General features: G+C 36.9%; 1 protein-coding gene across 2 annotated transcripts in view; it reads right to left on the bottom strand.

The window, feature by feature from the left end:
- AMOTL1 (angiomotin like 1) overlaps window positions 1-14,037 on the bottom strand; it is a 703,914-nt gene that overhangs the window by 511,615 nt on the left and 178,262 nt on the right. For both annotated transcript variants that reach the window (XM_044071263.1, XM_044071264.1), the window contains exon 2: window positions 13,326-13,475. The gene's annotated coding sequence lies outside the window, so the exon portion shown is untranslated. The remainder of the gene's footprint in view (window positions 1-13,325; window positions 13,476-14,037) is intronic.

The following is a 14,037-nucleotide window of genomic DNA, read 5'->3' as shown; positions in this document are numbered from 1 at the left end:
TAGGTTAACGACCACTAGGGCCATTTTAAGCCTAGCCATGCATCTCAAATCTCTGACAAGTTCTGTTACATTTGATAAGTGTAAGCATGGGCCTGGGAGATGAACCATTTACAGGTTACCTGTGTCCATTAGAGACACAGGTGCCAAACCAGGGATGAATTTCCAGTTTCTCATCCAATTGTTCAAGTTACAAGTTGAATTAGGTTAGGGAGGAACACTTCTTCACATGGATGGGGGAGACTGTGCCATAGAAGGGGTAGTCTCTGGGATACATACCTATCTCTCCAGCAGGTCCTATTTATATCACAGGCAAGGTTGAAGTCTTTAGAACAGATAATTCTGGTGCTGTTTGTTTTATGGATATGCAGGAGGTCCATCAGAGTGGGGTCTGACAATGCCCTGAATGCCAGGCATAGCTCTCCCCTCAAAAGCCTGTAGGAGACAGAATACAGGGATAGGGCCTTGAGGTGGTCTGTATAGAACATATTACTTACACCCTGTATTCTTTTAGCGAGGAACCTCTGTGGACATTCCAGTTGCTGGATATGCCTGGTTAGGTACATTCCAAAGGGGGCAGTGTACTCATTGATAGGTATGATGAATGCCGAATACAGTGGAACAATGTCTTCCTTGGACTTAGATGCCATACCATTGTTTATAAGTTGCGCAACATAGAATGATTTCCTCACCACTGTAGACAAGTGATGATCAAAGGCTAGATTACTATCTATGTGTGTCCATAAGTCCCTAACTATTGGGTCCTCTCTAAGGGGTGTGTTGTCAATATGATAGTTACCAGGGATGGATGACTTCCCAAAGGATACTATTATGTATTTCTTGGCATTTAGTTTTAGTCCATGGCTCTGACACCAGTTGTTTGTCTGTGTCCGCCCCTCCTGCAGAACATTTACGTCTGTGTGAGATTCAATGACAGCTCCTAATTTGCAATCATCTGCAAATTTAGCCAGCCAAAGACCAGTAACATTGGCCTTGACTTCTGCGAAGTAAATGCTAAAAAGGAGCAGTCCAAGGACTGATCCCTGAGGGACTCCACTTGTGACTGGCCTCTTTGTAGAGGTGGACTCCTCAATTCTAACTTCCTGGGTCCTGTCTGTGAGTCAGTTGGCTATCCACTGGGTGACATATGGGTTTGTACCTAACCTCTTGAGTTTGTCAACAATGCCAAAGTAGGGTATTGTGTCAAATGCCTTGGCCAGGTCAAGGTAGGCAGTGTGAACAATTCTGCCCTCATCCATTGCTTTGGTGACCTTCTCAAAGAAGTCCACCAGGTTGAGTAGGCATGATCTGTCCTTGACAAATCCAATCTCAGTTGGGTCCACTGTCTGGAGGTTTACTATATATCTCTATTGATCATCTACATGATAATTCTTTCCATGGCTTTACATATGAGACTAGTGAGACTTATGGGTCTGTAGTTTCCAGGGTCTGTAGATGGCCCACCTTTGTGCAGAGGAATGACTGTTGCCTTTCTCCATTCATGAGGTGCAAAGCCTGTTTGGAGGCTACAGCTAAACAGTAATTCCAGAGGCCCTGATAGGTCATGTTTCATGCTATTTAGAAGGCATCCTGGAATATTGTCTGGGTCCATTGATGTAGTGTTCTTGGTCTTAGAGACAGCATTAAGGACCTGTTCCCTAGTGATAGTAGGGGGAGTTATATTTGATGATATTTCCTGAGGGAAGGTTGAGGGGTAGAGAGGAGTAAAACTGGAGCTGAATTTATCAGCCAGGAAGTTTGCTATATCTTCTAGCTCAGTATAGGTGGCTCTATTTACAATGAGCTCTGCATACAATTGTGTATTACCTTTGAGGTTGTGGACATAGCTAAAGAATGCTTTGTGGTTGTCCTTGGCCTGGAAGACCAAACTTACCTCACATTTAGCTTTGGTAGACTATTTGTCCTCTGAGTTGTTTATTTAGTTTGATGCGAGTGCTTTTATCCTGCTGGGTGCTGCACCTCCTAATATTTGCCATGATTTTCTTCCTCCTGTTATACAAACAATAGATTTTGTGATTCCACCAGAGTGGCTTGTTTTTTTAGTTAGTTTTGTACTTCTTCCTGGTGGGTACAGCTACCTCCATGCAGCTATTAACATGCTTGTTCAGGGTTTCTGTGAACAGTTCTGCATAGGCAGAAGTGTTCTCTGGGTTTATGGGGGCTTGAAATTTTTCCAGGTTCTCATGTAATAGCAGGAGGTTAGCCTTAGAATAGTTCCTGAATATTCTATTTTTATTATTTATTTTATTTATTATTCATTGACATTTGTTGACCGGGAAAGCCCACTGGGTTTGAAACCCATTTTCAGTGGACGCCCAGGGAGAAAAGCTCCACAGTTAAACAGACACAACAATATATTGCAAAAATTATACAGGAAGAGATAAAAGCAAATACAAAGTTGAAGAGATGCATAAAAAATACTTAAAATAAACTTACAATCAAAGAAGCATAATACACATTAGATCAGGAAACATACTGCAATACACCTGAGAGGAAACATACTGCAATACACCTGAGAGTAATCAAAGAACATTAATAACTGTGATGCATATCATAGATTGGAGAATAAAGATTCAGAGAAGAAGAAAATATATGAGAGGGCTGTAGGCAAGAATTAAGTAAAAAAAATGTTTGAGAAGTTAAGGGGGCTTACATTGTATTTCACAGGTGCAGGTAGGATTTTTTTAAAAAGTGGGGTTTTAGAGCAGCTTTAAAGGCCATTAGGGTATCCAGTTGAGTAACAGATGAGGGGAGGCCATTCCATAGTTTGGCAATGTTGTATGACTATAGGCACTGACCTGTTCTTTTATTAGGTTTAAGATACATATAGGAGAGTTCTTTCTGAGGAATGGAAGGCTCGATTAGGGGTGTGTGTGTGTAATATAGACTGAAGATCAGAACAGCTATCAGAGGCTGGAAAATTAGCTTGTGAGCAAGTGTTAATTGAGTAAAGTACAGATAGTGGTGAAATTCTAGCCAGGACAGGTTTGAGATATTGCAGTGGTATGAGCAAAGGCCAGCACCAAGGAAGGTTCAAAAGTAGTTTAATAAAACTGAAACTAGACCGGTTTCAGCAGCAAGGCTTTCATCAGTAGTATAGTCAGCAAAAAGCACTTAGTCATCATCTTATATAATGTTCTTTAAGGCATCTATATGACATCACTTCCTGATAAGTCAAAAATGCAAACAAGGCAAAAGTAACTGAAAAATACAATCAAGGCAAAAGTAATTGAAAAACAATAGTCAGTAAACAAAAAGTTTGCCTGAGAGTTGCATGCATATCTCCAGATTATAAAAAAAAAAAAAAGAGACACACAACAGTTGGTATATCAATGATAATAAACAAACTCAATAAAAACATACAAAAAGGTCAATAAAAACATACAATAAGTAAATGAATTCTGGTGTTGAATACAGCCACAGTATCCTAAAATGAGCTGAAATGCAAAACCTAAGCAATGCAAACCTGATATAAAATAAGTACATATAATCTAATGCAAGTATTGGTTAATTTTGGTATTTAGGATATCATGCCAACCTGTTTTAAAAGATCGATTCCTATGATGATATAATGATGGTGAATGTAAATTTGGCAGGTGGTTTGATAACATGTCTATATCTATATAGTGCATCTTCTGTTTTTTCGTCACTAAGGTGTTCAGAGATCTGGACAAAACTGTATGTCGTATATTTGTCCAGTGTTCCAGTAGTAAATTCACTATTCCTGCCATAAGGTGTGACACAATCTACACATACATCTTTCTCATTATGAATTTATTCAACATTTGAATGCAATCAGTTATTTGATGCCAATTTTAATTCGACAGAGGATAACAAAGGATTTGTTCCTCAGTGATGATCTTTCAGAGTCATCAAATGGATCTAACCAAGATTTTTTTTTTCCAGAGTATTCCCACCTGCATTTTATTGAGTCAGCAGTCCAATTTAGTAATGCTAATTGTCACCACTTATGGCAGGAATAGTGCCAATTTAGTAAATATTATTAATACTCATTTGAATATATATTGATCTCATCCATTGTTGGAAGATTATCAAAACCAGGGTCATGGATCACACTCCAACTCAAAGAACACTTACTGGAGATAAACTTCAGGCATTTATCCATGTGGACATTGCAGTTTTTGTAACTATATTTTCAAAACTACTGCAGTTCAGACTGGATTATTTATCTTGCCACATGTACATGTCATGCATTTTATATTAACACGTTGGTGACATCAGAAACAGAAGATTAACTAATGGACAATATAGGCATGTTATCAAACATCCCACTGCCAAATTTACATTCACCATCATTGATCATATCATCCTCCTGGATTAAATGATAAATTATAATTTGTAATTAACCAACACTTGCATTACGTATCATTGATATACCAGTATACTGTGTCTCTTTTGATTTTTTCATATAAATCTGGAGATATGCATGCAACTCAATCAGAAAGTGATGTATAGATGCCTTAAAGAACATTATATAAGATGATGACTAAGGCTTTTTTTTTGCTGATACTACTGATGAAAGCCCTTGCTGCTGAAACCGTCTAGTTTCAGTTTTTATAAACTACTTTTTTGAACCTTCTTTGGTGCTGGCTTTTTTTTTTCTGATTTTGGGTCTAGTGTTTTGTTGCACCAGCCTAACTTGCTAGCTCCTATACACTACAGTGGTATGAGCAGTTGGGAAAGTTAGAGGTGAATTTTGCTATTTTGTAGTAGCAAGATTGCAGCTTACTACTGAGGGATGTATGAAGGCTGGCGAAAATGGGGCTTCCATATAAGACGGATGGGATAAGCAAAGTGTTAGCTAGTTTTATCTTAGTTTGTTTATCTAGGTAGTTTATGTTGGTATAATTTGTCCAGTTTGAAATGAGTTTTCTTTACTGCATTCAGTATGTGTTGTTCAAAGGAGAGTTTATCGTCGATAATAATTCCTAAAAGTTTAGCATATTGTTCGTGTTCAATTTCTGTTTTATTATGGAAGAAAATTTTGAATTCTCCTGTTAGAGGTTTGGATGACAATATTAGTAGTTTAGTTTTTTGGGGTTCAGCATTAATTGGGCATCATTTAGCTAGGTTTCAATGGAAGAGAAGGTATCCTGGGTGATCCTCTGGAGGTTGGTGAAGTTGTTGGAGGAGGAGATGACAGTTGAATCATCTGCGTATTGAATCAATGTGCTTTGTTGGGAGGTTTTATTTACTGTAGATCATTAATGAAAATACTGAAGAGTAGTGGTCTTAAAATGGACCTTTGGAGGACACCAATGTTGTTTGCCAGGTATTCTGATTGTTGGGTTTGCCATGTACCTGATTGCTCTCCAGGTTGTTACACTTAGAGTGCATCAAAGTTTCTCTAAGTGTTGTAAAAGCTTAGGATGTGATAGTGTCAAATGCTTTTGATAAGTCCAGTAGGAGTACAGAAGTAGATAGGCCAGCATCAAGAGCTTTTTCAATGGTACCAGTGAAAGAGAGTAAAGTTGTGGTAGTACTATGACCAGGCCAAAAACCATGTTGAGAGGGAGCTATGAGGATATTGTTAATGAGGCGCTTTAGTAGCTGGATTTGAATACATTTTTCAAAGATTTTTGATAGAGGGGTGAGAATGGAGATAGTCCTGTAGCTTGAGAGATCATGAGTATTACCACCTTTGTGGAGGTGGGTTATAATGGATTTTTTCCATAGTTGGGGCACATAAGATTCAGTTATAAAATGCTTGATAAGAATGCTAATAGTGTAAGCTATGGCTCTGGCTGCCAGTTGTAAGTATTCTGGTGGCAAGTTATCAGCAGATAGTGAGCAGGGCTTTAGTTTGGTTAGAAATTTTAGAACTAGGGATGCTGGTACAGGTTGAAGCGAGAAGGATGGAATGGGAGGAATGCTGTTTGAAAGAACTATGGTGTTTGTAGAGGTGGATATTGGGTCAATTAGTGTGGAATTTCTGAAAATTGGGTTGGATTTTGAGGAAGAGTCCTTGATTAGTTTTTTGATGGTATCAACGAAATGGGTATTAAATGTTTGTGCTATTTGAGAGAGTTTTTGTCAGGAGAGGGTGACAAGTTTTGAATGTTACCTGGATTAAGAAGGGAGAATACAGACTTCCAGAACTTTTTTGGGTTGTTACTTTAGGAGGAAAGTTTTGAGGAGAGATAGGTTTCCTTATCAGTTATGATAATTTTTTATTTGCAGCATTTCTAAGTTTTTTTAAAGTTTTGTTCATTTTCTAAAGTCCTACATTTTTTCTAAAGTTTCCGGGCTTTGTCTCTAGACAGGGGAGCTTGTTTGGTAAGCTTTGTTAACCAGGGGGCATGGTAGGGACCATTTTGTTGTCTGACCTTACCAGGGAAGGCATTACAGTAGGGGGTGTGCAGCACTCTCCCATATTAGTGAGGACCAGATCCAGTATGGTTGCACCCCTTGTTGGTGTATTGACTATTTGGTCCAGGGAGTTTGTGTCTGCATAATCCAGGAATCTCTGTGCATGTACGTTTGGTGTTGTATAGGATTCCCAGTTAATAGTGGGGTAATTAAAGTCACCCATAAATATGGTGATGGGTTGGATGGTTAATGTTTCTAATAAGTTTAAATACATGGTATGGGTTTCCTGGGTCATAGAGGGGGACCTACAGTGGTACATGGAATGAGTGCAGTTTTCAGAACTTGGAACTGCACTTAAGTAAAAAAACAAATGTGCAAATGTGTAATTTAGAACATCTGATATATTCAAATTTGAGTTAAAGACATTTTTTTCTGCCTGTTTGTAATAAAGCACATGAGATTAAAAAACGTACAATGAAAAATATTTGGATGGGGAGTGAGAGGTATGGGTGACAATGGATGTGCATGAGGGAAACTGCAGCATAAATGAAATATTTAATGTATCTGGGTCAATCTAAAGCATGTTTTATTTTGTTGGGATTAGAGGCATTTGGTTCAAGAAGAAGTGATCAGTGTGGGGAAAGGAGGCATACAAAAAATGTAGGCCAAAGTGTTTAAAATTCAATAAATTTTAACATTTTTGGTTCAACTGTCTTATACTAGAAAAGGAAAGGTTAGACGAAGAGCATGTTTCAGAAAGAAGACAATCTGATGATAATATAATTGAAGATATTTGTGGAGAAAGTATTAAGAGGAGATAACTGAAGAAGAAAATGTAACTAATATAGAGAAGGAGGATGGGAATGAGGTAGGAAATTAATTACAAAAAGGAATTACTACAATGCAAGATAAAAACATATATGCAGTACCAGGAAATGAAGAAGAGGAAGAATGTGACACAGGAGAAGAACAAGAAGAAAATGATGATAAATCAAATGGAGGGAAGGTATGGAGAAGGAAAAGAAAAAATGAAACTGAAAACAAAGATGCAAAACAAAAATGGAAAGGGATGGCTCCAGAATATTAGCACTAAATATAAACAGCATTCAGAATAGTATTAAAGGTGGGGTGGTAGTGACGGAATTGTGTAAAAAATATGTATGGGGGTTACATGTTTGTTAGATACAAGATATACGACGGAAGAATAAAGGAAAATAAGTGAGGCAATAATAGGTAAAAGTGTCATATGGTCAGTGGGGAGTGATATCTGCTCAGGAATAGGACTTATTTTTTAAAGTGAAGAGATAAAGTTGTAGGATGTAAAGAGATGGCTGCTGGATGTGGCAGCAGTAGTAGTACCTGGAAGACTTGTAGCATGTGATATACAGAAAAGATGTATAAGGATAATTGTAGGTTATACATATACAGACAGAGAGGAAAAAGCTGGGTAAGGAATTCAAAAATGTGGTCCTATTAAATATGCTGATTCCTATGGTGGGAATGTTTAACTGCAATATGAGAAAGAAGTGGGAAAATAGCACAAGTTATAAGACATGGAGTGTTGAAAACAGAAAACATAAAGAATGAATGTATAAAAGGGTACTTTCAGAACTGAAATATATTATTTTGTGTATTCAAAAGATATGAAAAAGTAACAGGTGGAGTAGAAATAGCTTAGTTTTCAGATCAGAGGGTGGTATGGCCTAGAATGGGGTGACAGAGAAGTAATAAAAAGAATGGAAAGGAATACAAAGATTGAGACTGCTAAAAAAAGACAAGATGAATAGGGAACGTAAGACTTCAAATAAGTAGTTTCTGATAATGACAATACATTATGAAACCTGGTGGAATGCTTACGAAGAAATCCACAATAAAATATTTTGATTATAGAACAAAGATCGAAGCTAAGGAATTAGAGAGTGCATAATGAAATTATAGAAAGACATGAAAAAGAAATAGAAGAATATGGTTACAGAATAAGAGAAATAGAGAGCTGTATGAAAAATACAGAAAAAGTCAGAAATATGTTGTTTAGACAAATTTTTATTAAGTGAATGGACAGAGAAAGGAATAACAGATGAAAGAACTTGTGGTGTATTACTTTTATATGGAAAAAATGAAACAAAAACATGAAAAAAATGGAGACTGATAACACAGGGAAATAAAGATCATAAAATATTTATGAAAATGATACAGAAAAGGAAGCAGAATGTTTTGCATGAAGTTAAAGATGAGGTTTCAGAATCAAGGGAGGGGAGAGCTGAAGGAAATGTTAATGGTAAAAGAAGTAACAAATATGATTTCTAAAGAAAATAAGGAAGTAAAGCTAGTGGTGTGATGTGGCAAAGCCTTTTGAAAAGATGATATGGAAGTGATAGGGAAGATTCTAGAGACATAATAAAAACGTATGAGGTTTGAATCTAAAAAATTATATTTAAAAGTACCACTGCTTCTAGACGTAATAGTAGCAGATAACTTTGTATTATGTTCTAAAATATTTTTTAGACAATTCTTATAACGTGTTATGTTTGTAGATTCATTAGTGAAGGTCCTTTTATTATACTGGAACATCTTAATTTCACTTCAGAAGTGCCTGGAAGATTTAATTGTGATTCTAAATGTATAGTTTACATTGCTACTTGTTCTGGGTGACCAGGTTTCTATGTTGGTATGACCAGTAGAAGCCTGGGAAGAGAATTAAAGAACATGTTTATGATATAAAGAAAAAAGATAACAGGAATGCTGTCTATAGACATATTGTCAATTGCAATAAGTATAAAAAGTTTTTATTTTCTGTTTTAGAATTTGACCCCTTGGATGAATGGGGTGGGACACAAAACTTTAACAACAACTACACCATAAAAAAAACACTTGTATATATTTACTATCAAATGGCTGAAGTTCAGAATGTAAAGCTATCATAATGTAGAATCGTATTATCGAAATTCAGAACATGAAAGCATTAAAATGGTCGAAAATCAAAATGTTTCAACATTTTCAACATTTTTCCATCCTTTGCAAAACCAAACCTCCACCAATCCAAACCCAGTGTGATTAAACACTACTAACTTAGCCTCTTAAAAGAAACTGGTCGATATGAAACCAAGCTAGGTGAGGGGATACGCACCCCAACTATATATTCTAACTCCAGGATCACACTACAGTGGGAAAAAGGGCATATACACTACCACTACTATGTTCGGACAAAATGAAATTCGATGAAATATGTTTTTGGCGATTTGGGCTTTCAGCGATGACAATGAAGTGATCAAGTTCATTTATTCAAATTGCATTGTAGTTTCAACATTCTGAATGGGTGTTTATGACAGTCAAACAAAGGATTTTCACATATATGTTATTCGGGTATGTGACTTTCAACTATTGGCCTTTTAAGCATTTGATAGTAAACCTATATATATATATATATATATATATATATATATATATATATATATAGAGAGAGAGAGAGGTCCACTTCTAAATCTTGAAAGCCCATAATCTTGAAATTCAAAATACTGAGTCCAAAATCTTAAAAGTTCAAAATACAGAAAACTCCAAATACTGAATTTCATAATATCGAAAAAACGAGTACAACAACACTTACAATATTTCAGTACAACTACATAACAAAACAGATTACTCTTCTCCAACTATAAGCAGGGGGCAAGCCCCCCCTGCACCCCTCATGTGGGGGCAAGCCCCCACCCCCTGCTGCTTAAATATATCAACTCCAAGATCGCAATCCACAGAGGAAAATGGCAAACATACCATTACGTGCTTCATGACTGCCTGTTGGAACCTTAGTAATGTTTCCTTTTAATTTGCTATACAACAACATAACTCATCTTAGTGTAGTAAAGTGCGATCTCTGAGTTGATATATTTAAGTAGGAGTGGGTGAGGGTGGTGCAGCCCCCCCACATGGGGGGTGCAGGGGGTCTTGCCCCCCTGCTAACAGTTGAAGTAAACTAATATGCTTTGTCTTTTATTTGTTTCTCTATGTACTTCTGGTGGAGTACAGCAAGTGTTAGAATCCTGTAGTTTTTTTTCGATATTATAAAATTCAGTATTTTGATCTATCAAGATTTTGGACTCAGTATTTTGAATTTCGAGATTATGACCTTTCAAGATTTAGAAGTGGACCTATATATATATATGGGAACCTATCACTTCCACGAAAAACTACTTACCCGAAGACGAGTTCACCGAGACCACATCACCGACACAACATATCACCAACAACGGTATGTAGTACAGAACAGGATGTGTTCCCATTTCTGCAATGTGGTGGCAATCTCGGAGTTGGTATATTTAAATAGAGGTTGTGTGGGGGGTGCAGGGGGGCTTGCCCCCCTGCTATATACATGTTTCTTGTTGTTTTGTATTTAATTGCGGAAACGGGAATACATTTCGTTCAGCGGTACTTATACTTACCTGTGTCGGTGAACTCGTCTTCGGGTAAGTGATTTTTTGTGGATCTGATATGGATCCATAAATATATATATATATATATATATACTAACTCTATAGTCGCACAACTGCTGAGAAAACAAAAAACACTACAGACAGTGAATCGGTGCTAGTGAAAGTACACAATCATCTACAAATCTGGAGGTACAACATGATGCTGGCCATTGCAGTCCACATATACTCTGCAAAAATCCTCTCTCTAATAACACCTATGATATGAAATGACACCATCATTTTCTATCAAATGAGTTTTCAATCAAATGTGCTTGACCATTTGAGTTTCAATGAAATGAACTTTCAGTAAAATGACATAGACCCATACAGACTGATATATGTACAAAGACATATATGTCACACAATTTTGATTACGTATTCAGTCTGGCAAATGAAATGCTGAATCCCATGTCAAGTGCTCACTTTGATGTACTACTTTTGTCATGAGGTAAGTTATGTACAGTACATTCTCAGTTAACCGGAAGTCAAGCAAGCAGAAAAAAAAAAATCGAAGAAATACAGTACAGTATGAACAATTCAGTTTTTCACGTGTTGCACTTTCTGTTTTACACTGCAGAGACATACCTTACGTTTTTAGAGTTTTACAGTTTTAAAAAGGAAAATACAAATAAATTCCTTCTCTCCCCAACCTGAGAACAAGTCAAACCAAACAAGTAAAATCACTAAAATGTCAGCACTCGCTCTATACTCACTCAGTCAGTTTGCATATTCTCTCTCCAACACACACACACACACACACACACACACACACACACACACACACACACACACACACACACACACACACACACGCTATCTTCAGTTTTCATACATGCATTCACTCACTCTCTCTCTCCAATCTCTCACACACACTCTCTTCAGCTTTCATATATCTCTCCGATCTCTCACACACAATCGCTTCTGCTTTCATACATGCATTCATACTCTCTCTCTCTCTCTGTTCAATTCTTTCAATTACAATCCACTCAGCATGCCACTGAAAACCCTTCCACTTCCCACACTTTCTAGTGGAAATATAAGTTTAAAATATTATTATTCCAGCCAGGCTTTTAATTACTGTATTTCAATATTAAAATCAAATCAATACAGTGTTTATGGTATGGTATGGTACAGTATAAGGTACAGTATTTGTCAGGTCTATTTTTAATAGTAACTCAATCAACCATAAACTACACATACCAGGCATCTACCAGTCCCCATGGGTGCCGGTTAACTGACAGTTTACCGAGTTTACTGAGTTAACTGAAAGTGAGATGACAAACCTCCTCACCAAAGGAAAATAAAATTTTGCAATTCATTTGTCAGCATTATGTGTGTGAGAAAAGGGGTGTAAATATTTCATAATATAAACCTGACCTGTTACTCTTCCAAGAAACCAGAAAGCTGCTACACACAAACACACGCTTGCGCGCCACACACACACACACACACACACACACACACACACACACACACACACACACACACACACACACCTCTTCTTTTTTCCTTTTTGTGCCAAGACCAATACAAGTCAAGGAATTGGAAATATAAATGTAAGTCACAGGAAGAAAGCAGTGTACATGCATACCACTTCAGAAAAAAAAGGGTGTAGCAAGTCTTCTGTAGTCCATCCGGAAATAAATAAATACATACTTTCTAAGATTCAAGTGTACATGCTGGGTGCAGTAGCTGGTCAGAGAGTTCAAAATGTGCAGGAAGGAATTTGATAACAACTAGAATGATAGTGCTAAAGGGCATGAAGGACACATATTGTGAACATCTGGATTATTTTGAGAAGGCTGTGATTTAGAGGCATAATAGAAATGTGAAAACAACTGAAAAAACATAGTAAGAGATTTGCATAATCCCATCACCTGTTTGCTTTGCCATTTTTCAAAGGTTTGAAGTTATTAAAGGGCACATACTTGAATTCACGTCTTTGCCTTACAAAGAAACTCTTCACAGCATACGCGAGACACATGGATACTCCTTTATGAATAATGGCAGTTTTTTTTGCCTAGCGGTTCACCACTTAAGCTCCATAACAGGGAGCATGAAGTTATATTTGGTTATGTTTCACTGACTGAGAATCATACCTCTCAGCCTATAATAGCAAGAAATCTGGACAAAGCAATAAATAATGGCAGGACAAAGACCCAAAAAAAGGTACGCTTTTTAAATATTGCTCTTACAAACTTAAAAAGTAGATAGAACAACAGGTTTTGCATTAGTATGACTTTTCTGAAGGGTATGATGTCTGAAACTCAAATGACTGTCATTATTTTCTGACTTCAATCCCCAATAATTTGCCAGTGGTATGCCAGAAAACCACAATTTTATGAGAAACACACCAAAAATATGAGGCAAAATCCAGACATTCTGCGAAAATCTGTACAGTTGAGAGGCGAGATATATTTTCACTGCAGGGAAGCAGCCGTGTTTTTTTTTTTTTTTTTCTCATTAATGAATGCACTCTATTGTAAAATCACAATGGTTAAGTGACTTCCTTACCTGTTTCTTCCTTGCTACAGCTGCTTGCCTCAGATGTCAATGGAAAATGTTCATGGCTGGTGGCAAAGAGGCAATGTTCCTGACACAGGTAGCCAATATCTTCCAGCAAAAAAGGAGAACTACAAGGCAATTGGTATCCATGTGGAATTCCTAAAACAAAGCACAATTAAAATTCAAGTTAGCTTACAAGTATGCTTACACTTGGAAAAACAAGCTACTGATTTAAAAAAAATACATTCTACAATATAAAAGATTTCAAGCTGTGATAGTTTTCTGATTAGGAAAGATTTCAAATGTCGAACAGCTGATACCTAGGGAGACTGTAGATTTTTGAATGGAAAATAAATCTGGTGCAATGTATTGCAGCAGGTGAAGAAGGGTACTTTATCCCCCAGGCACAGCCATGCACATAAGGCAGTCCAACAACCTGGAATACATCTTGCCTTTTACGACAGTATTCAAGCAAATAATAGTGGTATAAAAAACTGTTACAGTCAGATCTTGCAAAAACACATAGTCTGTAAGACGTTTTTGTTTGTGTGTATAGTTCTACTGTACCCTTTCCCTTCACTAGTCTGTATTGGTAGTACAAGTTTTTGGCCATCTGCTGATATTCACCTCAGTAGTGTTCATTGCTTTTACTTTTCAATGATGCAGTCAGTACCAGCAATGTGGTGGTAATATATTAAAAAATAAGTATTTAGCAAATACT

The sequence above is a fragment of the Protopterus annectens genome, chromosome 5.part0 (assembly GCF_019279795.1).
Source record: "Protopterus annectens isolate FY-2018-M chromosome 5.part0, PAN1.0, whole genome shotgun sequence".
NCBI classification, from domain to species: domain Eukaryota; kingdom Metazoa; phylum Chordata; order Ceratodontiformes; family Protopteridae; genus Protopterus; species Protopterus annectens.
The sequence above is the reverse complement of the archived record's forward strand: the minus strand, read 5'-3'. Positions and strand labels throughout refer to the sequence as shown.